The 25,732-nt window shown below is 44.1% G+C and overlaps 1 pseudogene; it reads right to left on the bottom strand.

Annotated features, from left to right (window-relative positions):
- Positions 1-4,177: 4,177 nt before the first annotated feature.
- LOC137723661 (cyclic nucleotide-gated ion channel 1-like) lies at positions 4,178-25,611 on the bottom strand (annotated as a pseudogene).
- Positions 25,612-25,732: the final 121 nt, after the last annotated feature.

Genomic DNA, 25,732 nt, shown 5'->3' with positions numbered 1-25,732 from the left:
TCCCTCTTTCTGTCTCTGTTAGCCATGTTCTTTCTGTCTCTGTAATCTTCAAAACGTAGGAATAACATTATTCGAATGCTGGGGTGAAGAATAGATAATCATAGAGGTCAGAGACCCAGATTTTGAACCCAGATTTAATCCAAGATGCTGCCTACACCCTTTGACCCGGTGCCTACACTCTTGGACCTCTACGAAGGTAGTAATTTCCCTCTCGACCTGCGTTTCAGAGGTGCCGCCTTGAGCAATAATTTCCCTCCGCTTCCGTTGCCTTGTAGACTCCTTGACTCGAAGAAAAGTAGCAAATTTGGTGCCCAATTGCTCTCGCCCATTCCTAACTTTTGAGGTGCCTTGAGCATTATCACCATCACCATCACCATCACCGACAGCATTCAACCCCCTGAGTCTAGAACAAACAACACAAAAAAAATTATTTTCTTCAATCCCAAATTTGAGCAAGTTTAAATTCATATCCAATTGCCCATGCTGGGGTGAAGACATTACTAGCAACAGATTACCAATAAACTGAGCTAATCTTACCTCAATTTTCAAAGGTTGTAGCTCGATTCCATTAGAGCAACTCTCACCGAGAACCGCTGCTTGGATTCTCCTACTTCCCATTACATAATTTAACATGCAATGGTACCATAGGGATCCCCAGGTTGCGCAGGTCTTGTATTTGGTGGTTTGGGGTCTCAATTTAATTGGAATTTGCGGTGATAGTGCTTGGAGGTCTCTTTGGCTATGGTGGTTTAGAGGGAAGGCAGAGAGTTCGAAAAGAGAGAGAGAGTCCGATAAACTGTTCAAATCAAGCACGTTGTCGTCGGAGCCATTGGTAGAATGCAGCCTCACCGACGAAAGGTTAAGGCGCTCGTCAATGTGAACGGTGCAGACGTTGTGGAATTGGCGGCGAGGAGGCCGACGATGAGGTCCGGGCTGCCGATGGTGCCGATGCAGAGGGCGGTGTTGCTGAGGCTCTCGAGGGCGAGCTAGCGCTTGCAGACGAGGGAGCAGGCATCACGGTTGGGCTTGGAGTCAAGCCGCCGGAAGACCTCGACGATCAGCTCGCGTGGAGGTTACACAGACACAGAGAGAGGAAGAGAAGGCTAGCAGAAATAAAGAGTAGTTGGACATTTTTATCCCTACATTTAACTGAGGTTTAACAGAAATCTCATATTTGGGTTAAATTTGCTAATAACCTTCATCATAAGGGTTTAAATCCTAATTTTTTTACCACATGGGCAATCCTCCGAATATCCTATCACCACAGGGACTATTAATCCGATTTGGCCGACGAGTTAAATCATACTAGAGTACCTACTAAGTAATGTTAGAGAGATCACATCTTAAGAGGCCACATTATACCAGGTAGGGGTTGGAAAATTTTCCAAAAATTTCAAACCAAACCAAAAAAATCCCGATCTTAAACTAAAAATGTCCCAAATCAAATTTTCCAAAATTTTTAGGATGACATACCGAACCGATCTCAAAATTTCGGTACGGGAATTCGTATTGCCTTCTCTATGTTCGATAATACCATACTGAATCCAAAATAAATATTACATATATATATATATATATATTATATTTAAGCTTTTCTTTTTTTCTTTTGGTTTGGAACTTATTTTATTTTGGAACTATAGTTTGTAACTTTTTTTTTTTTTTTTTTTTTTTCTTTTCTTTTGTTACTTAACTTATGTTATTTTGGTTGCATGCATTTTGAAATTGAATGTTGAATTCAAGTACTTAAAAAAGGACATTTGAATTGTCGCAAACTACTAGTAGCAATATAATTGGTGTGGTTTACAGGTAGTAATCATAGCTCTTTACTCTATTTGTTCAACGCTGCCATCCAACTCTAGGATTTCCAGAATTTTAACTCCGTCATTTGGTCTAAGGTAGTAACCATAGCCTTTTATCGCCACAACTGCCGGTACGAACCTCCCACACACATTCACCCTGCAGTGTTGCTTCTTGACCATATGTGTGACACACCCCAACCGAAATCAAAACGTGTTGGCCGTCACGTGAGGGTGACATAACCATGTGCACAGTGCGGAAGCAAAAGATAATAATAAAAGTACGAATAAATAAAAATCAAACTACTAAATAAACTAGTTAAAGTAACACACTAGTGCGAGACTAAGTGTGATAAACATAGTCAGAGCACAGAAAACCTAAGTGCAGTCCAGAAGAACGAATACTAAATACACAACACCCAAAGGTGATCCTATATTTGTGATGTTCTGTCAGAACCACCGACAAGTCCTCGTGAACCACCAAAGCTGCTTCTAACTAGAACCTGGAGGGGCGCAAAACAGAAAGTGTGAGTGGGCAAAAACAAAGCTTTTCAAAATCATTTCATTATCAAAAGTTCTAACCCCTCGCTGTAAAACCTGTATAGTTTCCTAGAAAATAGAATATACACATATATCGAAAACATGTTCAGAAATATGCCATGTCAAATGCTTCAACATAAAGTGTGAGTAATCCAGGTAAAGTCAGTCAATATAAATAACATGTTAGCCAGAGTCACCTAACGTGACCTATACGGCTGAATCTAGAGCTCAAATCCCCAACTCACTAACTATACCTGCACACGAGTCGGAACCACCTAAAGTGGTCTGTACAACATGACTGGGTGTAAATAAATACGCTCAAGTGCTACGATCACGTGAAGACTGGGCGAATAATCGATGGTCACCTACGAGTCGGAACCACCTATAGTGGTCTGTACGACAGGACTGTGCACCTACCTTGGATCTAAGATAAACATCTGGTGCGGGAGGTGAACATCACGTGAAGGACTGTGCCTTACTCTGGGCGGGAGCACTAACACCGGGGGTGCAGGTTATGAGCTCTCTATGCATCTCACATAACCACTAATTTACAATGATAAACCATAAACTTACCTGGCCCTTACCTGTGCGTCCGCAGCACCAATCATATATATATATATATATATATATATATATATATATATGCAACTACTAATGCATAAATAAATAGGCAAACACTATGCATGGCATTTAAAACATATAAACATTCCATTTCATTTTTCTGGGAAAAACCACAAGTATATAGGTATATACGGAAAACCAAAAACCTACTAATTGATATGTGGAAGGGTCATAACTGCCTTACCTCGAGGACACATAACTCGTTTCAATTGCAAAAGTGCTCCTTTTTCTTCTTTCTTCATCTTCACTCTTCAAATCTAAGAAAATCATAAAACTAAATGAAACAAACTAAATTCACTCAAAAACATAACAAAAATCTAAACTAAAAGGGCATTAAAATGTATGCAATATTGGTTGTATCAAGCACTAACACCGGGGTGCAAGATAATAAGCACTAAATGCATCTAAACATAACCATACACATTGAAATCCCTATCATCAACATGTACTCACCTGAAGCTTACCTGGGCGTCCGCAACGTCATTCAATATAAATATAATTCATACTAATGCAACATTTAAAGTATCACACATTTTAGATATGGCATGAAGTGCATGAATCAATTCAAAAACATTTGTGGAAACTATCATTCATTCGTATATATACTACAAAAAGCAAAAGACCCACACATCTGGAGTTCGCGCTACAACTCTCTAGCACGAATATTCGTATATGGCATAAAGTATCACACATTTTATATGAGCTTGTTTAGTAATTGCTTTTTGTTTCTCATCTGATCAGATGTTTCTGACTTTGGCATTTGCATTGTATGTAGCTATATTTTTGGATTCCTGTTTGAATCTGTTCAATGCAAGTAGGAAAGGAAACGGACTCTTTCTCGTTCGATTCCATGATTGGTATTACTTGGAGTGATTGAATTTGGATCCTATTTAGCAAAAAAAAAACATAGTGATGAATTATTATAGGACCAATCTTTGGTTAGGAAGTTCCTCTAGACCTGCCCTCAGAAGAATTGCAACTTAGTTTTGTATTGGTCTAGAGTCGACAGTATTAGTCAATTTCTCAATGGAACTGTTGAGGGGAGTCTTTGGATTGCTGCTTAAACCTTCATTACGACTGTAACAGACATTGAAACTCACATAAAGAGCTTTCTCTATTACAATTGTGGTACAATTGAACCTGACAGGTATTCTTGTGTTTTGCTAATGTTGAGGAAAGTAGATGACGTTTAAATTCTTTAAATTTGAAAAATAGCTGAATATATAAAAAATTTAAATTAAAAATCTAGTTACTAGTTATTTACACCATAGTAATATCCTCTCTGTTGAAATGCGTCGGGAAGTCGGAGACAATACTTTTTAATCTGGCAGCCCTGATTGCAAAGACTTCAACTTCTCCGTAGGACTTGACAGTTTGGCCTGAGATGGGTAAGCCGGAAAATAGGGACTTGACGGTTTGGTCTGAGATGGGTAAGCCGGAAAATTGGGTAGATGTTGCCGCCCAAGCCATAAGTTCTTCTCCATAAACCTCACCTTTCGGAATAGGTGTAGTGCTTGACGAGCCACTTTCGCCACCAGTAGTTCCAGTCTTGTAAGCAAGTGCAATGCCCTGCGTGATGAAGAGCATCCTATCTAGTGGCTCCCCCTCTCCAATAATATAGGTACCATCAGCATAGCTAACTGGCTCAAGATCCTTCGTGATTGCATCCAACACTTGTCTGTCCTTGTTTTCAAGCCCTGGCAACTGGGGTTAATTCATACATGTAATTAGAAACTTAAGACTACATCGATAAGATCCAATAAGCAACATCATTTTACTAAGACGGAAGATAATCAACTGTTCAAAAGTACAGTCAAGAAAGAACGCCAAAAGAACTCAAAGAGGAGTTCATGCTCCTATCTATATAATAGCTTGAATTCGTTAACTAGATTATTTGAAAAGCCATCTACTACCACAAGTTTATAGAAAACTAAATAGAGCTATGCACACTACTACAAATTTTTACATACATGACACATTTTATGGGTCATGTTAAAAGTTTAATGACGCAAGGGTTTAGCGTCATCTTTGTGGGTGTCATTAAAGATATTTTTTATGACATTGAAAGAATGTCATATATTACTTTTAAGGACGCCTAACAAGCGTCATTGAATTAAGAACTTGTGTCATCTATTACCATTTAAGACATGAAACAAGTGTTATAAACATAGGAATGAGTGTCATGGTATACTAATCATGACACACACACAGTGTCATGCATAGCTTTTAGAGACACATAACAAGCGTTATTGAATTAAAAAAGCGTGTCATCTATTTCAATTTGAGATGCAGAATATATGTCATAAATAGAGGAATGAGCGTCATGGTATAGTAAACATGACATATGTATAGCGTCATGTACTATAGCACTGCAGCGTCATTGAATATTACCCATGACACACAAAGCGTGTCATAAATGATTCAATACATGTCCTAAAATATGTATGATGGCATATATAAGAAGACTTACATAATTCATCCAAGAAGCAAGATATTTACCTCAAATTAAACAATATTGCTTCATAAATTTGTAATTCATGCACTACCAAAGTATTACAAGAGACAATATAATGTGTAGAGTTTCCTACTAAACTAAAACTAGTTCGCTTAATTTAAATTTCACAAACTAGCTAATCTAGTGTTTCATCTATTGGGATGAAGTCATCAACATACTCAGCCCACTCTATTCTTAATACATCAATTTCCTGTTGAGTGTATGTAGCTTTTTCTTTGAACTGCAACAAATCACAACCAAAAGAGAACATGTCAGGACAAAAACTATTTTCAATCATTTAACTAATAAGGATGTGGTCAATTAGCATCAACTAGCCCAGAAAGAACAAGGGTTCTCTACTCGTATTTTTCGTACTTTAAAGGCCTCATCTTGATGGTAAATAACACCAAGCTCAAACACAACATGGCTTAACAAAATCATATCTGAACCTATTTATATATCACATTCAAACGTAAACTAAAGATAGATTAGCATTACAATTTTATTGAAGACAAAAAATAAATCAAGAATTAGAATCTGAATCCAGACAAGGAAAACAAAAACAAACCCATTGATTACTTGAATCAACTCAATACACGAATACCCATGATGGTTTTGATGAGCTAAAATCCAATTGGGCATCTTTTGGAAGATTCAAAAGTTCCAATTTCTATTGTAATTAACTTTAATTAAACACTACAAATCACGCTAACAACAATCCATCTCATCATCAATAATGTGAACATTCAAGTAATTTAGTATAGTTATGCCGATTTCCTTCATGAGTTACCAATGATTTGAGTAAAAACCATCGTTAGTTGTAAATTAATTTGCCTGAACTATAAATTACATACAAAGAACTAATACTAATAAGATAGTAGCGAATACACCCGCTTAAGTGCTCTTTGTAATAGTAGTACTAACCTTGGTAATAATTGAGCAGTTCGGATCATCAATGATTTCCTTCATGTATTTCATCACATAATATCCACATTCTACAATTCCTTCTTGCAAAGGGCACTGCATATACAAATAACAAAGTATAAAATGTAAGTTAGTCAGATTAATTTAAAGTCAAAACACAATGTTCCTCACCTTTACTACTTTCCAATTGATATTTTTTTCAACCCTTTATTCCCTTTTGAGCTTTAAACATCTTCAGTGATCTGCACATAGAGGATAAGAACACATGAATATATTCAAATCTTGAAATGCATGAAATAAGGACAAACGTATATCCAAATACTTACAGTTCAACAATGTCCTTCATTCCAGGATCTATCTGTATCCAATTAAGTGAGTCCATATAATACACTAATTCCTCGTAGGGGTCAATAATATCCAACAACCAATGAAACCTACAAAACATAAATAATTGCATTCTTTATTACACAATGGTCAACTACTGATTTGTTAGGAACAAAAAAATTCAAAACACATAGTACTAATAACCCTTTGTTATACGGAGCAAAAATTAATTGTCCTTTTTTGCAGTTCTGTAATCTAAGAGCCAGTGCATTTGATCTTTGTTCCTTTCTGCCGGCCTTTTGAGGGATTCTGACAGGATCTACAAATCCAAACAATCCATCAAGATTGTTCTTCTATCCATAGACATCCAAGATTTATCCATTCTAAAACTAACGAGATTGCATGAGGGCACAATATATAAACTGTTGCAGGCTAAAGATAAAAAACAGAAGCAGAGCTTATGAGGAGTTTTATCAAACATGTGGTGTGCTATAAACACCAACTCCCACAAGAACACACAATCTAAAGATTTTTTTTTTTTTTTTTTAAAAAGGATAAAAGTAATAGTTAATATAATTCAGAATTGGTATTAAGGGGAACACAAAGTTATAAAAAAAAAAAAAAAAAAAAAAAAAAAAAAAACAATGATCAATCTCGTTATCCAACTGTTGACTCTAAAAATTACAAAACCTACGTGGCGCGCAGGCCGAGTAACTAATAAGCTAACTATGTCCTTCGGTTGAATGCGGGGCGTGCCAACTCGTCGGCCGAGGAGTAAAATTTGCTGATGTCGCTCTGAGCGCGTTGCTGACTTCTCTATCTTGCGATTGCGACCGAGGAAGGAACACTCTCGGTCTCTGGGTTCTATAGCCTGAAGACAAGGCTGCTAATTCTGCGGAGTTCACAAATCGTCAGAGCCCGATTCGGTCACTATGATTTTATTCGTGAGAGTAAAAGCACGTCGAATCGAGACCAAACTGTATGGGCACAGATACTCAAACGTGATGTAGGTCTTGATGGTAAACGTCGTTCGGCCGTCAGAATGCCGAACCCTGAAACCCACTTGCGAGTATCCAATCATAAAGCCACTCGGCGCCCTGTACGCCGAGCAATGTGATTCGTAACACCTGACTTTGCCGAGAGGGCTAGCAAGGTGACCTCTGCCAATAAAGGTTCGAAAACCCTTCTCGCCCGAGACTTAGATAGATAACCGGTCGACCTCGACGCAGTGCTGTTTATCCAAACTGAAGGTGCTTCTCGGTCGGCTGGTTCTGCGGCAGCAGTGCTGTTTATCCAAACTGAAGGTGCTCGCCGGGCGCTTCCACAGTGCTGTTTATCCAAACTGAAGGTGTGTCGGCAGAAAAAGAAAAGGAAAAATCTCAAGGTGTTTGAGAGGTTTTGCGCAGGGCAATTGTATGATGATTTGAAGGGGCCTTTTTGAATGTTGCATGATCTCGTGTATTTATAGTACCCCATTCCTTGAAACCTCCTCTGATTTGGATTGGGAGTCCTTGTCCCATTTCGATTCTGGTTCGAACAAACCTACTCCCACTGGGATTCTGAATCTTCCTCCTTTTGAGGCTTTATTTCTTGCTGGTCGAGAATCCTGGTCGCACCAGGATTTCCTCAATCCTTCCTACTTATCTGGACCTCTTGAGATAGGATTCGGATGACCCTGCCAGCTGGCCCGGGTTTTATTATTCGGCCCATAGCATCTGTTATTACCTTGGGCCGAGCACATCTGACTGCTCGGCCTAACCAAAATATTTTGGGCCCAAACATTGCCCCCTCGCTTCTGAGGTCGCCGACTGTCACCTCTTGGTCGGGCCTCGACCTTGAAGAAGCGAAAACATTTATTGCTTTTTTGAACTTTACTCCCTTAATGATCATTATTCCTGCATATTTATGAGACATGATTGCACTTTCCTCGTTGCCCCCAACGCGTGGCCACGTGTCGATTCTCCGCCGTTCTCAAAAGCTTCACTCATGGGCCTCGAAACCGTGCACTAATTGAACCGTCTCATCCTTATTAAATGCATTGAACCTGTCGCCACACGCCATCGTGCATCCTGGATTTTCGACTCCTCGATCCCATTTTCGCAGGTTCCCAAAATATCCGAAATGATTGCAGACTTTCCCGGTTACATTTCCCCCCAATCTGAACCAGCGCTTTTGACTTCCAGACGTTTGATATTCATTCTGAAAAGCCTATAAATACCCACATTTCTGCCATTCGCCTCTTACGCCCTCAGAAACTCCATAATCTCTAATTTCTCATCTTTGTTTGCTCAAATCAAACCTTCCAGCCCTTCTGCAATTTTTTCCAGTTCTTCCTTCTGCAAATGGCCTCCTTTATTTCGAAGCTTTCCGATGAGATCAATAAGTGCAAGTCATTCATCGATCGAAGCGCCGTCAAGACGCTGCGATTTCAAGAGGATATGGCCACCACCCACCAGATTCTGGGTCCCCTCTTCAAAGACGCAGTGCCGTCGTCTGTCACCAACTTGCTCAAGGAGCAATGTCTAACCCCCCTGCTTCAAGGGTTTGACTGGTCGAAATGGTGCTTGGCTTGTCCTCAAGGAGCTTGGCCCTCGACCACCACGGCCTGGGCCGCCTGGGTCGACCGAATGAGCTCCTTCTTCTCCAAGGAGTGGAAGGCTCTCGGCATCTACGATGCCATTATTCTGTCAACCATGGAGATTGCCATGGATAAGAAGCTGCTCATGGCGGCCCTGAGTTTATGGTGTTCGGCCACCAACACCATGGTCCTGCCTTTCGGCCCTCTCGGCCCCACCATCCTCGACGTCTCGGCCATCCTTGGGACTTCCTCGACCGGCCTTCCTATTGACGCCGCCCTTTCCGGATACCCTTCTCCTCTCGACCTGAAGGCACTATTCGACGAAAGGGCCGTCGAGACGCTAAGCCGGGGTGATCGGGAGCCCTCAAGGGAAGAAGTTCAGAAGCTCCACAAGAACTTCTTCAACTACAACACTCTCATTCTTCATTTCGCCGGCCGAGGCGAGGAAAGCCTTAGGAAGGGAGAGCACGAGGCCTTCCTCTTCTACTGGTACAACAAATTCATTTGTTGTACTTGGTCGAACAAATGCCTGGTGGAGAACATGCCGGTGGCCCAGGCACTGGCTAATGGTCGCTTGCTGGCGCTCAGTCCAGCCATACTCGCCAATCTCTACCGTTGCCTGGCCGAGGCGACCATTGGCAAGATCGACCCGCATCAGAACGGACCCCTCTGGGTGTTCCAACTCTGGTTGCAGGTTTACTTCTCTACTCTTCGACCGGAGGTCCCTGCCTTCCAGCGAACGGCTGCCCTCGGTCTTCAACTGGCATCTCGACCGGCACCACCTCACCGAGCCGACGAGGTTTTCAAACACTTCCTCGGCCTAGATGTCCTTACGGATGACGAGTTCCTGGTGTGCCGGCGCCAAGAGTACCCTTCCTCGCTCAAGCTTCCTACGGCCGCGTGGGCCGCGTCCGAGGATGGGGACATTCGTCAGCGCTGGGGGTCGTTTGTTTTGGCTCGCGACCTTCCACTGGGTTGCGATGCCCGCCGAGCTGGCTGGGAGGTCTACCACCCCCATTTTGTCGCCCGGCAGCTCGGCTATATTCAAGGCAGCCCCGTCCCCCTGCTCGCTTCTCGGTCACTCCTAAGTCGGGGGCGTCTTACCGGTTCCTCTGAGAGGGAGTGCAAGACGTCCGACCAGGAGTTCCAAGAGAAGTGCAGGAAATTCCGGATTCGGCCGGCGGTCCCTGAATCTCTGGGAACTGATACCTTCGGGGACTGGTGGGAGGAGTATACCTGCAACTTCTTCGGCGCCTCGGCCGAAGATCTGGCGAAGAAGATCTTCGGCGACCGCCCTAGGTCAACATCCTCGACACAGCCTAAGGAGTCGACCCAAGGTAGTCTTTCCGTTCTTCTTTCCTCCTTTGTTTTACCACTTGATCCTCGTTGCTAATTACTTTGCTTTTCAGGGGTTCGCGTGCCGAGGACAGTGGAAGTGGTCGCCGCGGTGGCAAAGGCGAAGAAGGCGCCTATGAAGAGGACCCTTGTCACCGAGCGGTCGATCCCTGCCAAACGCCCCCACCAAGGGGCCGAGCCGGCGGAAGAGGCCCCTCGTCCTTCTAAACGCGTCAAGAAATTGGCGAAGAAGGGCGACCGGGAAATTCATGTCGTCCCCAGTAACACTACTGGGACGCCCGCTCCTGCCGGCTCTCCATCTGTGCCGGCTGCCCAGGCACCTCCAACCTCGAATCCTCCAGCCGTCTCCCAAGCCGATCCAATCGTCGCACCCGCATCCGCTCCAACTTCAGAGCCGGTCGTGGCGCCCGAAATGGGGAAATCGGCTGCTCCTGCCGAAACACCCCCGACTCCAACGGTCGTTTTGGAGGTATAATTCTGCTTCTACTCTTGTTCCTTCAGGTTTTTTGGTCATAAAATAATCTCTTTTTGTCTAGGATGTCGAGAGCGAGAGCGAAGAGGTCCCCCTGGAACGCCGTCGCCGACCAGTCAGCTCTCCTCCCGTCTGTCCTCCTCCGGTTGTCGAGGCGGCCGCTCGACCGACTCCTCCTGTGGCGGATCGCGGCAAGAGACCCATGGCCAACCCTGAGGCCACGGCCGAGTCGCCGATTCATCCGCATGACGCAGATCTCCCCATTCCTCCGCAGGAAGTCTCTTCGGCCTTTGTAAGTCTTTCTTCTTTTGTGTTGATTTTCTCTTTTGATACATGTTTTTAAGACCATTAAATGTCAGGTGCCCGAACATTCATTTCACCGACAATTTTATGCGCCGAGGGGCGTTGTTTATATTTCCTGGCCGCCATCGTGGCCATCAAATATAGATGACCTCCATCGGCCGCGTGAATTGCGTAGCGGTCTGAGGCACTGGGCTCGGCCATTAAGTTCCCTGGGTTCGAGCAATGACCTAGAGGGCATGGCCGAAGTCTCCTCTCGGCAGGTCTAAAACATTCTCCTTTTTCCTTTATGCACTACATCACGTCTTTACTGTTCTTCACAAAATTTTCCTCTTATGTGCAGCCGTCGTGGGAAATGGAGCTTGACGCTCTACTCCAGAGCACGACCGGTGAGGCCGGCTCCTCTGCTGCTCCGGCCGAATCGGTGGGAGCCACGCCCGCCGAAGTCTTCGTGAAGCTGCACGAAGTCTTGTCTCTGACTGCTTCTCAAGCTCTCCGGTGCAAAGGCCTTGACTCTGTTGGAGAGTGTCTCAATGACCTCGCCAGCGGTGGTCATCTGAGCCCGGAGGGTATCTCCTTCCTTACCGACCTCTTGGAGCGAACTCGGCAACACTTTCTTGTCTTCGAGCGAGCCTTGCAGGCCGATGACGACTTGATGGTGGCCAAGGTCGCGCATGAGGCCGGCCGAGTGGAGATGGAGGCAATCAAGGCGAAGAAAGCCAAGCTGTCCGAGTTCGATCGTCAGATCTCTGACCTCCACCGTCAGATTTCTGACCTTCAACGGCAAAGGTCGGCCGCTGATTCTGAGCTTGAGAAGGACTTTGAGGCCAACAAGACTCGGCTAACGGCCTTCGCTGCCGGTGCACGGCGTATCCAGCAACTGCAATGTAACAAGAAGACCCGGCAGGCTGAGATAATTTTGAGCGAAGCCAAGTGGCTAGAGCTAAAAGCTGCCCTCGAGACCTTCCTCCCATCGACCCCTTAGGACCCTATCATTGTATTAGTATTTGTTCTTCTTGTAATGACTTTTGATATTAATACAATGGTCGTTTTGCTATTAATACAATGTTTTTCACTCCTGCATTTCCCATGTAATTGGATAGTACTTCTTTAAAAACTTTCCATTAATCGGTAATTTATGAACTGAACCCGTCCGATCTCTTAGATGATATGCCCCCTTGCCGAGGACTTTGTGAAAGATGAATGGCCCTTCCCAATTCGGCGACCACTTCCCAAATCTGGGGTCTTTAATCCCGATAGGCAACACAGTTTGCCAAACCAATTCACCTTCGCCGAACGTTTTTTGTCTTACACGCTGGTTATACGCTCGCTCGGCAATTTTCTTTTGCGCTACCAATAAGTTACCCGCGTCGATTCGACTTTCTTCTAAATCTTCTAATTCCTGCCGCATCGCTTGACAATACTCAATACTGAACAAATCGCTCTGCTCGATTACTCGTAACGAGCTTATACTTAACTCGACCGGTAACATAGCGTCGTGTCCATAAGTTAACGCGTAAGGGGTGGTTCCGGTAGCCGACCGAGGTGAGGTTCGGTATGCCCATAATGCTTCATTCAACCTCAAATGCCACAAACCAGGTTTCTCTTTTACCATTTTTTCAAGGATGCCAATCAACACTTTATTGCTTGCCTCAGCCTGCCCGTTTGCCTGTGGGTAGTACGGCGTAGATTGTTCGAGTCGGATGTTCAAACTTGCCGCGTACTCCCTAAACCTATCGGCCGTGAATATAGTGCCATTATCAGTTATGATCGTTTCTGGCACGCCGAATCTGGTCACAATATTTTCTTCTACGAAATCGCATACTTCCTTGGCCGTTAATTCGGCGTATGATCTTGCCTCGACCCACTTAGTGAAATAGTCAGTTGCTACCATTATCCACGCGTGTTTTGCTGCCCCCGATGATGGCGTGATTTTGCCAATTACGTCCATTGCCCAACCTCTGAATGGCCATGGTTTAGTAACCGAGTGCAGTAATTCGGCCGGGGCTCTCTGCACATGTCCATGAATTTGGCATGGTACGCATCTTCGTGCCTATTCGATACAATCTTTTAATATACTGGGCCAAAAATAACCGTGTCGTCGAAGCAGCCAGCGCATTTTTCGTCCAGACTGGTGTGCCCCGCAAATACCTTCATGTACCTCGGCCATTGCTTGGTCGGCCTCATGTGGGCCGAGGCACAATAGTAGTAACCCGTCCTCGCCTTTGCGGTACAACTCATTTTGGTACGACACGTAGTTTGTGGCAAGGACCTTCGTTCTCCGGTCGTGTTTCCTGTTGGGATTATCGAGGTATCGTAACATCGTCTTTCTCCAATCATCTGGTTCTACCTCGACAGCACAAACTTCCACGGGGTCACCTCGTTCTAGTAGGGATGGGAGTGACATTACTCTAGTACGTATTACGTGTGTGCGCTGGAAGTTTTGCCGATCGATCAAGGCCGGGTACGATTGCAGGCCTGTGGCTGCGATTCGGCCGAGCTTGCCCCCCATGAGTTGTGCTCCGGAGGCGATCTGGGCGAGTTCATCGGCATCGGTATTGTGGGTTCGTGAAATATGTTCAAACGTGATCCGTTCGAATGACTCGGCCAGGTAGGTGGCGACCATGTGATATGGCGCTAAAGTACAACTCATGCAACGAAAAATGCCGTTCAATTGGTTAATCACAAGTTCGGAATCACCGAGGACAAGAACACGAGAGGCCCGCAGATCGTGTAAAACGTGTAGGCCGATAATGAGGGCTTCATATTCGGCCTGATTATTTGTGCAGCTGACATCCAACTTGAGAGAAAAATACCATCGGCAGTGGTCGGGCGACTGAATTGCAATGCCGACACCCGCCGAAGTCGAAGTGCTGGAGCCATCGAAATGCATAGTCCAATGGTTATCACGTGTGGTGACGAAACTGATGTCGACGTCGCCCCCCTCAAAACCATAAGGGGATGGGTGTTGTGCCAGGAAATCGGCGAGGGCTTGCCCCTTGACGGCCTTTTGGGGTACATACTGAAGGCTAAACTCGGATAAGGCGAGTGTCCATTTCCCGATTCGGCCTTTGACAATAAGCCGAGTCAGCATGTAACGAATTACGTCGGTTTGGGCGATGACCTGCGTAACTGTGGGGAGCATGTAATGCCGAAGCTTGGATGCGGCGAAAAACAAAGCTAAGCAAAGTTTTTCGACGGGTGAATAATTGAGCTCTGGGGAATTCAAGTTTCGGCTAAGGTAAAAGATAGCTTGTTCGCGCCCGACATTATTATCTTGCGCGAGGAGACAACCAATGGATTCGGCGGCTGCCGAAATGTATAATTTAAGGGGTTTGTTGCGACAAGGTGGAACGAGCACGGGTGGAGTAGAAAGGGCCACCTTGATTTGCGTAAACGCAGTTTGATGCTCTTCGCGCCATTCGAATCGGTCGGTTTCCTTCAGCTTAAGGAGCGTAGAGAATGCTTTCATTTTACCGGCCGAATTGGCGATGAAACGACGGAGGAAATTTATCTGCCCGAGTAACGACTGGAGCTGTTTCTTTGTCGTTGGAGGTGGGGCGCTGATGATGGCGCGGGCTTTATTCTCGTCGACCTCGATGCCGCGATGGTGCACCAAAAATCCTAGGAAATTACCGGCCGAAACACCGAAAGCACACTTGGCCGGGTTCATCTTGAGGTTGTTCTTGCGCATGCGAAGGAACGCTTGCCTCAGGTCGTCCATGTGTGTTTGACGACGTTTGGACTTTACGACCACATCATCGATATAAACTTCGACGATTGTACCGATTAAGTCGTGGAAGATCATATTCATGGCTCGTTGATATGTGGCGCCGGCGTTCTTAAGGCCGAAAGGCATGACTACCCATTCGTAAGTACCAAGTGCCCCCGGGCAACGGAAAGCCGTCTTGTGGACGTCAGCGTCGGCGATGAAAATCTGGTTGTAACCCGCATGACCGTCCATGAAAGATAATAGTTCATGATTAGCTGCGGCATCAATTAATAAATCTGAGATCGGCATTGTATATTCGTCCTTGGGAGTAGCCAGATTTATATTACGGAAATCGATGTAAATGCGAAGGGCACCGTTTTTCTTTAACACGGGGACGATATTGGCCAACCATTCGACATACCGAGCGGTCCGAATAAACCCGGCTTTTAGAAGCCGAACTAATTCTTCCTTAATGCCGAGTTGTACTTCGTTCGAAAATCGGCGAGGAGGCTGTCGAAAAGGCTTACACCCTTCCTTGATGCGTAGCTCATGCTCCACAAGGTTTCGGTCGAGGCCTGGCATTTCATGATAGCTCCACGCGAAGCAATCTTTAAATTCATGGAGTAGCTCACGGAGTTCGACCTTCATGGCTGGGGGAAGTAACGCACTAATAAACAATGTTCGAGGGTCATCGGCTGTGCCTACGTTAACTTCTTCTAACGGGTCCTTGACTTGAGGCCGATGGTCTTCGAGTTCGGCCGGCGCAGCCTGAACTTTATCGAAAGTTAGAACGGGGCCGTCATCTGCTTCGGCCAGAAATTCGACCAAATTGATGCCAGAATGTGGTTGCTTGGTAATGGCGTACCAATGGGCCAGCAGACGTTCCATTGTAGATGAAACCGCGGCCTGACGCCGTTCTTGCGTGGTGTGCTCAATCATCGGCATTGATGTCCAAGTTCGCCAAACCAAGTCTCGCCGAATCCTGTTGGACAGTCTCGGCGCCGACGTCAATCACTTTTTGTACCGAAATTCTCGTCGGCCACCCATCCTCGTTGAGGCCCTGGAGGGTGATGTAGCCGACGTGATCGTCATAATAGCGAGCCTGAATCATGTTGGTCTCAAATGGTTGATTATCAGCCGGATGGACGGTGACCGATTTGCCGTCCCAAAAGATGAGAACTTGGTATAGTGATGAAGGAATGCAACTGGTTTGGTGGATCCAGTCTCGGCCAAGTAATGCGTTATAGTCGGTCTTGGAATCAATTATGAAGAATGCCGTCATGTGTTGACGACCGACAATGCTAACTTCCAAAGGTAGCACTCCTTTGGTTTGAGACTTGTCACCAACGAAGCTGCTCATAGTGATCCCTGACGGAATGAGTTCATTATCAGAACGGCGTAAAGCCTTCATGACAGATATTGGCATAATGTTGACTGTGGCTCCACAGTCGACAAACACTTTGGAAATAGGGAATCCTTCGATGTGAGCCGTGACGTACAACGGCTTCAGGTGTTGGAGATTAACCGAAGGGGAGCGAGGAAATAGCTCGGCCAAAGCCGCCTTAAGGTTGTCCGTGCTTCGGGTTTCTCGGTCGTCGTCGTTTGCGACGAAATCTACTTGTGTTGCCTCCTCGGTGACCACGTCCCCATCCAAGAAATTCGACTGGGGGGCACTTGGTTGGAATTCGGCTGGTAGGACGTGGACCATACTGATCTCCATTTGTTCGAGGACCGAGGGACCCATTGGATCGTGGTCGTCGTCTTCTGCAGAACTAACCATAGTATCGGTCGCCGGAACATCCTCGATCAGACTTTTGAGTTCCTCGGTAAGAGCCGGTATTTGAGACGTGTTAACCACGTCGAGTGTGGTTTGGCTATTTTCCTCGACCATGTTGACTGCTGAAGACTTATGGTGGTCCTTCGTTATTCGGGCTCGTTCTTCATAGGCAATACGGGCGTTCCTCGTGTCTAGATATGCATCCAACCGTGCTATCCGTTTTTCCTCGTCGGCCGTGAGGCCGAAGAGGGATACAGCCGAAAAAACTTCGAAATGATAGCGCAAATGCTGAAGGTCATCAAGCGAAAAAGGTAATTCAGAGGTGTCGATATCTGTATAGGGATCGACTTCAAAACCAAGTACCCGAGCCTCCCGTATATGTTGGAACCTTGCCTTAATCGCTGGGTCAGAGGTTTTTTGAATGATTTGCTCGGCGTCGGGGCAAGTGAGAGCTAGGCTGAGGGCTTCCTGACACGCCTTGGGTAGTCCGTACAAGTCATTGGCGGAGTATTTCTTATGAAACTCTCGCATGTATTCCAAGGATTCACCGAGGAATGGGGGGTGTAAGTTGCGCCGAATTTTAATAAACGGCTCGCGCGGTGGTAACGGGGAAAGTTTTCTTTCGGCCTCTTGTGTGAAGTGTTCTAGCCGAGCTCTAGTTTCCCCAGGCCGGAGAAGGATCTTAATACGTTTCTCAGCCTCCTCAATGGTGGTTTCGAAACCAACATCCGCCACTTTCTTCCCTTCGGCTAACTCGGTCATGATAGTCGGGGTTGGCCGTTCGCTAATATCTTCCACGGCCTTTTTTGGTTGCCACTGGTTGGCCGGGCTGGCCTGCGCTACTCGTCGCCGAGCCATGCAATCTATCCGTTGGCGGCGACGTTTTTGAGATTTAGATAACGCCGTATATAAGCCAGTCGGAGAATTGTAACTGTACCAGCGTTGATCCGATGTCCTTGGTGGTTTGAAAGTTTTGCGATCGGCTGGTGAGGCCGAACTATTAGCATTGCGCGAGTAATAATCCTCATTGTAGAAAGGTGCGTCGAAATCCAGACGCCGCCTGACCGAGGTCTGGTCTTTCGGCCGTACTTGTGGGCCGAGTCGATCAAACACTTGATGTCGTGGACTTAACCCTGTCGACGATGTTGTAGGGGCCGCGGGTGGTGTTGAAGATGTCTTCCTCCCAGGCTCAACTGGTGTTTTACAATGGTCACATAACACCTTTGATCCATGAGCCTCGTCGGAACTTGACCTTGTCATAGGCTCATCGGCGGGTGGCCTCGATTGTTCCGCTGGTGGTGCATTCGAAAAGATATCGAGCTGTAGTCTTGTGCGACCATTCCGTTTATGGACATGTTGCACCGGTACGTATTCGGCCTTCCCTTTGTTTTTAGGAAGGTGAGCATCCACCATACCAATCGTCGTCGAAGGGAAAGGATTAACATCGACCGCCATCTTTTCCGGAAATTTCAACTTTCCTTTTTCGATCCAGCTTTGAATTGTGTCCCGGAACACAACACAATTATTGGTTGCATGCTTATTAGAATTATGATACTTGCAGTATATCTTTCCTTTTAATTCATCGGCCTTAGGGATAGTATGTCCTGGCCGAAGCTTGATGATCTTTGCTGCCAATAACTGATCGAAAATTGCATCAGCTTTGGTGATATCAAAAGTGTATACTTTTGATGACTTGCCCGTTTCCTCGGCGGTCAAACGGGTTTTGGCGTCTTTGGTATTTACTTGCGCCAAAGCCTTGCAAACATAAGGTTTGTCTATTATTATCTCAGCCGCGTCCACACTAACATACTGAGGGTCTTCACTTTCGGCCGATGCATAGCTCACCGTGGGGTTCTTATACAACGTCCCCCGGGATGGTGACTTCGATATCTTTTCTTCTCGGAGCAGATAATCATATTGTTCGACATGTTGAGCAAGTTCGTACATATCCCGAATATTTGCCCCCAGAAACTTCTTTTTGTACTCCACGTCTAATCCGTTAAGGGCGATCCTGACGAACTCCACTTCGGGGAGTGGTACTCGGCACCAATTCCTGGCCGACTTAAACCTTGTTAAGTACTCCATTGGAGACTCGTCGGATGCTTGAGCCATCCTGGCCAAGGATGATACGGATATCTCCATCCCTGGCCGATAGAATTGTTCATGGAATTTTTCGACCAACTCTTCCCAACTCTGCACAGAATTGGGTGGAAGATTAATGTACCAGGCGAAAGCTGAACCTGTCAGTGAAAAATTAAACAAACGTAGTTTGTAGAAGTCGCTATTGACGTCTCCACACTGCGCTGTGAACCGAGCCACATGTTCTAATGAGGATAAAGACGACTCCCCGGCAAAGAGGCTGAAATCAGGGATCTTAAATCCTCGTGGGTATTCAAACCTTTCTACATAAGCCGGGTATGGATGAATGAATTTTGGAAACTTCGGCCCTTTCTTCAGGGCCGAATCAATCATTCTCTGGACTTCGGTCATGTTTACGGAAGCGGCTTCTTCTCCCTGGCTTGGTCCCTCGGATCTATTTCCTGGTCCACCTCTTCTTTCTAAGGTGATTGGTTGCGGTCGGGCGGGCCCTCTCTCGGCTGGTATTGGCACATTCGTCGAAAGCTGCCGAGGTGGGCCGACCTGGCCATCTTCGAAAGCTTTACTAACCAATAGTTCGAGCATTCTGGTCTGTGTATCGCTGTTACTACGTATTGCTTCTAGCAAATCATTCATCTTCTGACCGATCGACTGCTCGACCTGACGATATTGTTCCTCCAGTCGTCGCCGAAGGAATGTCCTAGTTGGTGGATCGGAACCTTCTCCACCATCGTCGTCACAATCTTCCACAATCCCTTCCATGAACATTCCAGCCGTTTGATTCGGGACTGCTGGGTTATGAGGTTGCCCGCCGAGACAAATTTCATTCTCTCGGCGTATTACACTTGTGGCCTCGGGCGGCGCAACTGTGATCGGATTTTTTGTAGAGTGCAAATCCTGCCCAAGGCCTTGCACTGGCAAGTCAGTCGTTGACTTTCCCATGGTTGTTTTCTGCTTCGTGGACCGTGTCTCAATGGTCATGAACTCCGAAGGTTTAGCACAAAGGTCCCACTGGGCGTGCCAAAATGTTGACTCTAAAAATTACAAAACCTACGTGGCGCGCAGGCCGAGTAACTAATAAGCTAACTATGTCCTTCGGTTGAATGCGGGGCGTGCCAACTCGTCGGCCGAGCTCGGCCGAGGAGTAAAATTTGCTGATGTCGCTCTGAGCACGTTGCTGACTTCTCTATCTTGCGATTGCGACCGAGGAAGGAACACTCTCGGTCTCTGGGTTCTATAGCCTGAAGACAAGGCTGCTAATTCTGCGGAGTTCACAAATCGTCAGAGCCCGATTCGGTCACTATGATTTTATTCGTGAGAGTAAAAGCACGTCGAATCGAGACCAAACTGTATGGGCACAGATACTCAAACGTGATGTAGGTCTTGATGGTAAACGTCGTTCGGCCGTCAGAATGCCGAACCCTGAAACCCACTTGCGAGTATCCAATCATAAAGCCACTCGGCGCCCTGTACGCCGAGCAATGTGATTCGTAACACCTGACTTTGCCGAGAGGGCTAGCAAGGTGACCTCTGCCAATAAAGGTTCGAAAACCCTTCTCGCCCGAGACTTAGATAGATAACCGGTCGACCTCGACGCAGTGCTGTTTATCCAAACTGAAGGTGCTTCTCGGTCGGCTGGTTCTGCGGCAGCAGTGCTGTTTATCCAAACTGAAGGTGCTCGCCGGGCGCTTCCACAGTGCTGTTTATCCAAACTGAAGGTGTGTTGGCAGAAAAAGAAAAGGAAAAATCTCAAGGTGTTTGAGAGGTTTTGCGCAGGGCAATTGTATGATGATTTGAAGGGGCCTTTTTGAATGTTGCATGATCTCGTGTATTTATAGTACCCCATTCCTTGAAACCTCCTCTGATTTGGATTGGGAGTCCTTGTCCCATTTCGATTCTGGTTCGAACAAACCTACTCCCACTGGGATTCTGAATCTTCCTCCTTTTGAGGCTTTATTTCTTGCTGGTCGAGAATCCTGGTCGCACCAGGATTTCCTCAATCCTTCCTACTTATCTGGACCTCTTGAGATAGGATTCGGCTGACCCTGCCAGCTGGCCCGGGTTTTATTATTCGGCCCATAGCATCTGTTATTACCTTGGGCCGAGCACATCTGACTGCTCGGCCTAACCAAAATATTTTGGGCCCAAACACCAACATAGCAAATGACAAGGCTAAACTACAATTTGTACAACAACTACTTTAGCAAATGTCAAGGCTAAACTAAAATCTGTCCAGCCACATAGCTCGGACTAATCAATACAACTTCACAAAAGAGATTAATATAGAAATTATTTTCTAGAAAACCCATAACCATTCCAACAAACTTACCATACACAATTAGGTTTTGAGTGAAATTTGGGGAAAACAATCAATCTGGTTGATGAAGACTGTGGGCGTCCCAGAGAGAGAGAAATAGAGGGAGAGATAGAAAGACAGTGAGTCTTCCGTCTTGAGGAGAAAGAGAGCGTTGATATTTCATTCTCTATCTGGGAGTTGGCTGGGAGTGGGTTGGGTAGTGGAGTGAATGAGTCGTGAGGGCTTAGGAAATTTTGAGGAATTCACGCGACGCTCTTCTTTTTTATAAATCCTTCCCGTTGGTTTTTTTTAGTTGCGTCATCAATTTATTTTAATAACGTTTTTAATAAAAAAATGTCATTAAAAAATTTAGTAAGTGTCATGAAAGCTCTATTTTGTAGTAGTGGCATATGGAGAAATTGAGAGAGATAGGACATTAGGAACTTACTTTCTTTAGTGTATCCAAGAAGAGATGTCTCTTAATAAGTTCCTTAAGTTCCCCAGGAAGTAAAGAGAAGATATTCTTCACCGGAAGATCTTCGTCCTTTTCAAGTGCTTCTCTTACTAATTCCCAAATCGCCTTAGCTACAGATTCAGGGGACTTAGCGTTCGGAAGTTTATCAGGGATGCCATATTCAGGTAACATGAAACGTATTTGTTGAGATATGACTTCCTTCCTCAGCCGTATCCTATATGTTCTGGTAGTTGCCTGCATAAATGTCTACTCCACAACGGGGAGGTTTTGGACTTGAGTTTATTAAATCCTGAAGTTTACATGCATATATATGTAGAAACTACTCAAAAGAGAACAGATATACAGTATATAACTCATCACCGACCTGCAAATGTCCAAGCAGATATATGAATAGTACTAGACCACTCATCGAAATAAAAATTACGAAGACGTTTTCCCATGCATAATTTGAAGCAAAAGAACTGCAAAAATCATTGGAGCAATATATTAAAATAGTATTTCTAAAAATAAATAAATAAAAAAAATAGATAATATATTAAAATAGTATTTTAAGAGAACTATTATTGGTACTTCAAAAATTTAATTATGAACTCTTCGTAAGAGTATTTTTCTTTCTCTATATATATATATATACACATATATATATATATATATATATATATATATATATTATATACACACACATATAGAAAGTTTGGAGAACAATACTAGTGTTGAGATTTGAAGCAAAAGAACTGCAGAAATCATTGGAGCAATATATTAAAATAATATTTGAACGGAACTATTATTAACACTCTAAAAATTTAATTATGCACCCCTCATAAAAGTATTTTTCTTTCTATATATTTAGAAAGTTTGGAGAAGAATAACAAATCCCTATGTGAAAAAGGACTTAGACGACTGGATTTGTATAACTGAATTTTGATAGTCAATTTCAATGTGGCGCATCCCATGCATCGGTGTGTTGTAGGAAAAAAAAAACCATATGCATGACGCAATATCTTAGAATAAAAACACTTATGTAGGACAAACCTTAGATTTCGTAAGCCCCATGAGAAACACATCAAGAATTTTTGAGAAAAATATGTTGTTCCCACTATGCCAGACTGGAGAGTGTTAAGGAATATGCCAAAATCGAATACCACTGGATTTGGTGGATTTGTTGGACATAAATCATGTAGAAGTGTGATATTTCTGAACCTAGAATTATCACATTGTAAAGTACTTAAGTCACATCCATTTTCACTTCGACAAGTAGAAATCCAACAATCTATCTCTCGTTGAATAGAAAAAAAGTACCAAAATGCTCCGAGTACCTAACAAACCAAGAATTACATTTGTAACTCAACAATATTTAAAGCAACTTATATATGGAGCAGTTAAAACAAACAAAGATAAGACGATAACTTACATGGCTAGCAAGGATGTACATAATGAAATTTAATAGACCTGGAATCCATATTTTCTTTCTCATAGCAATGTTGTTGCTAAGTTCACGTGTTGACTTGTTATAATTCTTACAGAATTTGAATATTGGATAAGCTCGTGCAACATATTGCAATAGAATAAGTGAGTTCAAAAACTTCATTCCATTCAACGATCTTGAGCCCGTCATTTTCGGAAGGAAAATTAAAATTACGATCTGTACACAAATGTAACTAGTAATTAAATTTTGGATGTTGTGTGACAGAATCAGCAAAATCAAATTATCCTAATTCCTAATATATGACTTAAGAGATTACGAAAAATAATTAACTCCAGAAAAGTAATTGGCTTACTTGTGGAATAGGAAGAACAGGTAAAATGCTTTGAAGTAGGAATTCTGGGCGAAAAAGCCGACCTGCTTCTCTCCACCAGCAACTGTTCCCGTCCGTACATATCAATGCGTGCAACACAGGCAGCACTTGATAGATGGTTTCACATACGTAAGGGAGATCTGTAAATGATCACAAAACAATAACTGTCTTTTTTAATTTTTCGTCCAACGCGAAACACTTGATATTTTCATTGATGATAGGAACATACAAGAACAAAGGGTCCACAAGCATAGGGCCAATATAAACCATCACGATGATCGGATACAATATCTGTAACGTTATTGCAACTATTGAGTCTATTGACCACTTTGATCCATCTCCTCCATCTCTTTTATAAGACTTCCTCCTTCGATACCCAAACGTTGCAACAAATATTGATACTGTTGAGTCTAGCATTGATCCCTTTGATCTCTTTGCAAGCTTTAAAATTTCATCACGTGGCGACGAGCTGAACAATTAATACACTAGAATTAACGCATGAAATTCATTTGTTTGATTTGTTGATTCCTATTTCGAACAACCATGCATATTGATCTGATGCAAAAATTCTTTGTTTTAATTTGAAAAGGAAAAAAAAAATGTTAAAGATATCAAAAGAAGGTTTAATTTCAGTTTATTATTATAAAATTTATTGATTTTCAACATTTGGTATATGAAGTTTTTTTAATCCCAAAGTTGTACCCCAAAATTATAATTTTAGGACAATCTCATATATCCGTTAAGATTGCTGTTAATTCAACTGTTAACTAGTGATGTGGCGCCTACGTGAACAATGACTGAGCGTTACTTATCAATATAGCCAAGTGAAAAATAATAAAAATTAAAAAACTAAAAAAAAATTAAAAATTAAAACAAATTTTCTTCTTTCCAAACCCATGGTCGATTGCTTCCTCCACCTCTCCTCCTCCTCCCACGACCTCCTCTCCTTCCCATGGCCTTCGAGACCTCCTCGACTCCTTCCTCCGCTTACACCAGGAGTTCAAAACTCTCATCCTCTCCTCCACTAAAACCCACATCTCCAAATCCACCGTTGACCGCTACATCTCCGAATACTTCGAACGCAGCGTCAAAGCCCTAGACGTCTGCAACGCCATCCGCGACGGAATCGAGCAGATGCGTCAGTGGCTTAAGTTGCTCGACATCTCCTCCCTCATTACCCACTTCACCCCTGTTTTCAACACTTCAGACCAAAACCCAATTTCCCAATTCGGATCAACCCACGTCGTCATCTTCTTCTTCGCCCAGATCAGCCATTTCTGCCGCAGGAACCTTCTTCGCCGCCGACAACTCAGCCACATCTCCATCCCCGCCTTCCCCTCCTTCGAACCCAACTCCCTCAAAGTACCCATTTTCCAGTTCCAATTCTCCCCCTCCCAATTCCCCATTTTTCCCATCCAACTCTTCCCCTCCCGACCCAGCCATTCCCCGCCAACAGCGCCGCACCGAATAAGGCCCTTGCAACCTAGCGATCGCAATGTTCGTCCCTGTCCAAAATCCTTGTTGAGCTCCTGATGGTGGAGATCAAAGGAGGAAAGAAAGAAAATTTGTTTTGATTTTTAATTTTTTTAGTTTTTTAATTTTTAATTCCTTTTTAACTTTTATTAATTTTTTCTTTTTATTTTGTAATTTTTAAGTTTTTTGATATTTTAATATCCACGTGGGTTTATATTGATATGCGGACTCTAATCATTGCCCACGTGGGTGCGACGTCATCAGTTAACGGTTGACTTAATAGCAATATTAACAGATGTATAAGGCTGTTCTAAAATTATGACTTCAGGTACCATTCTCGAATGAAAAAAATTTTATATACCAAATATTGAAAATCCAAAAACTTTAAGATATTAAACTGATATTAACCCTTAAAAGAAAAATGAAACCTTGTTTGGCCGACTTACTTGTCATCAGAGCTATCCATTTTTTGAGCCATCAAAACCCGAATGAGGAGCTTCTTGAAATTACGACAAAGTACATATGTTAACTACAACCACTACAAGATGGAGAATTAGGAGGCTGGGGGTTTAATGGACAAATTAAGAAGCTAGCTAGCTAGTGTTTTGGAAATCTGAAAATGAAGATATCATGCAGCAAACCCAACACAAGTCGTTAGATTTAGAATGGTCCACGGGGTCTTGGACTTTTCCCAAGTACGT

This window comes from Pyrus communis, chromosome 17 (genome assembly GCF_963583255.1).
Source record: "Pyrus communis chromosome 17, drPyrComm1.1, whole genome shotgun sequence".
In the NCBI taxonomy this organism is placed as follows: Eukaryota; Viridiplantae; Streptophyta; class Magnoliopsida; order Rosales; family Rosaceae; genus Pyrus; species Pyrus communis.
The sequence above is the reverse complement of the archived record's forward strand: the minus strand, read 5'-3'. Positions and strand labels throughout refer to the sequence as shown.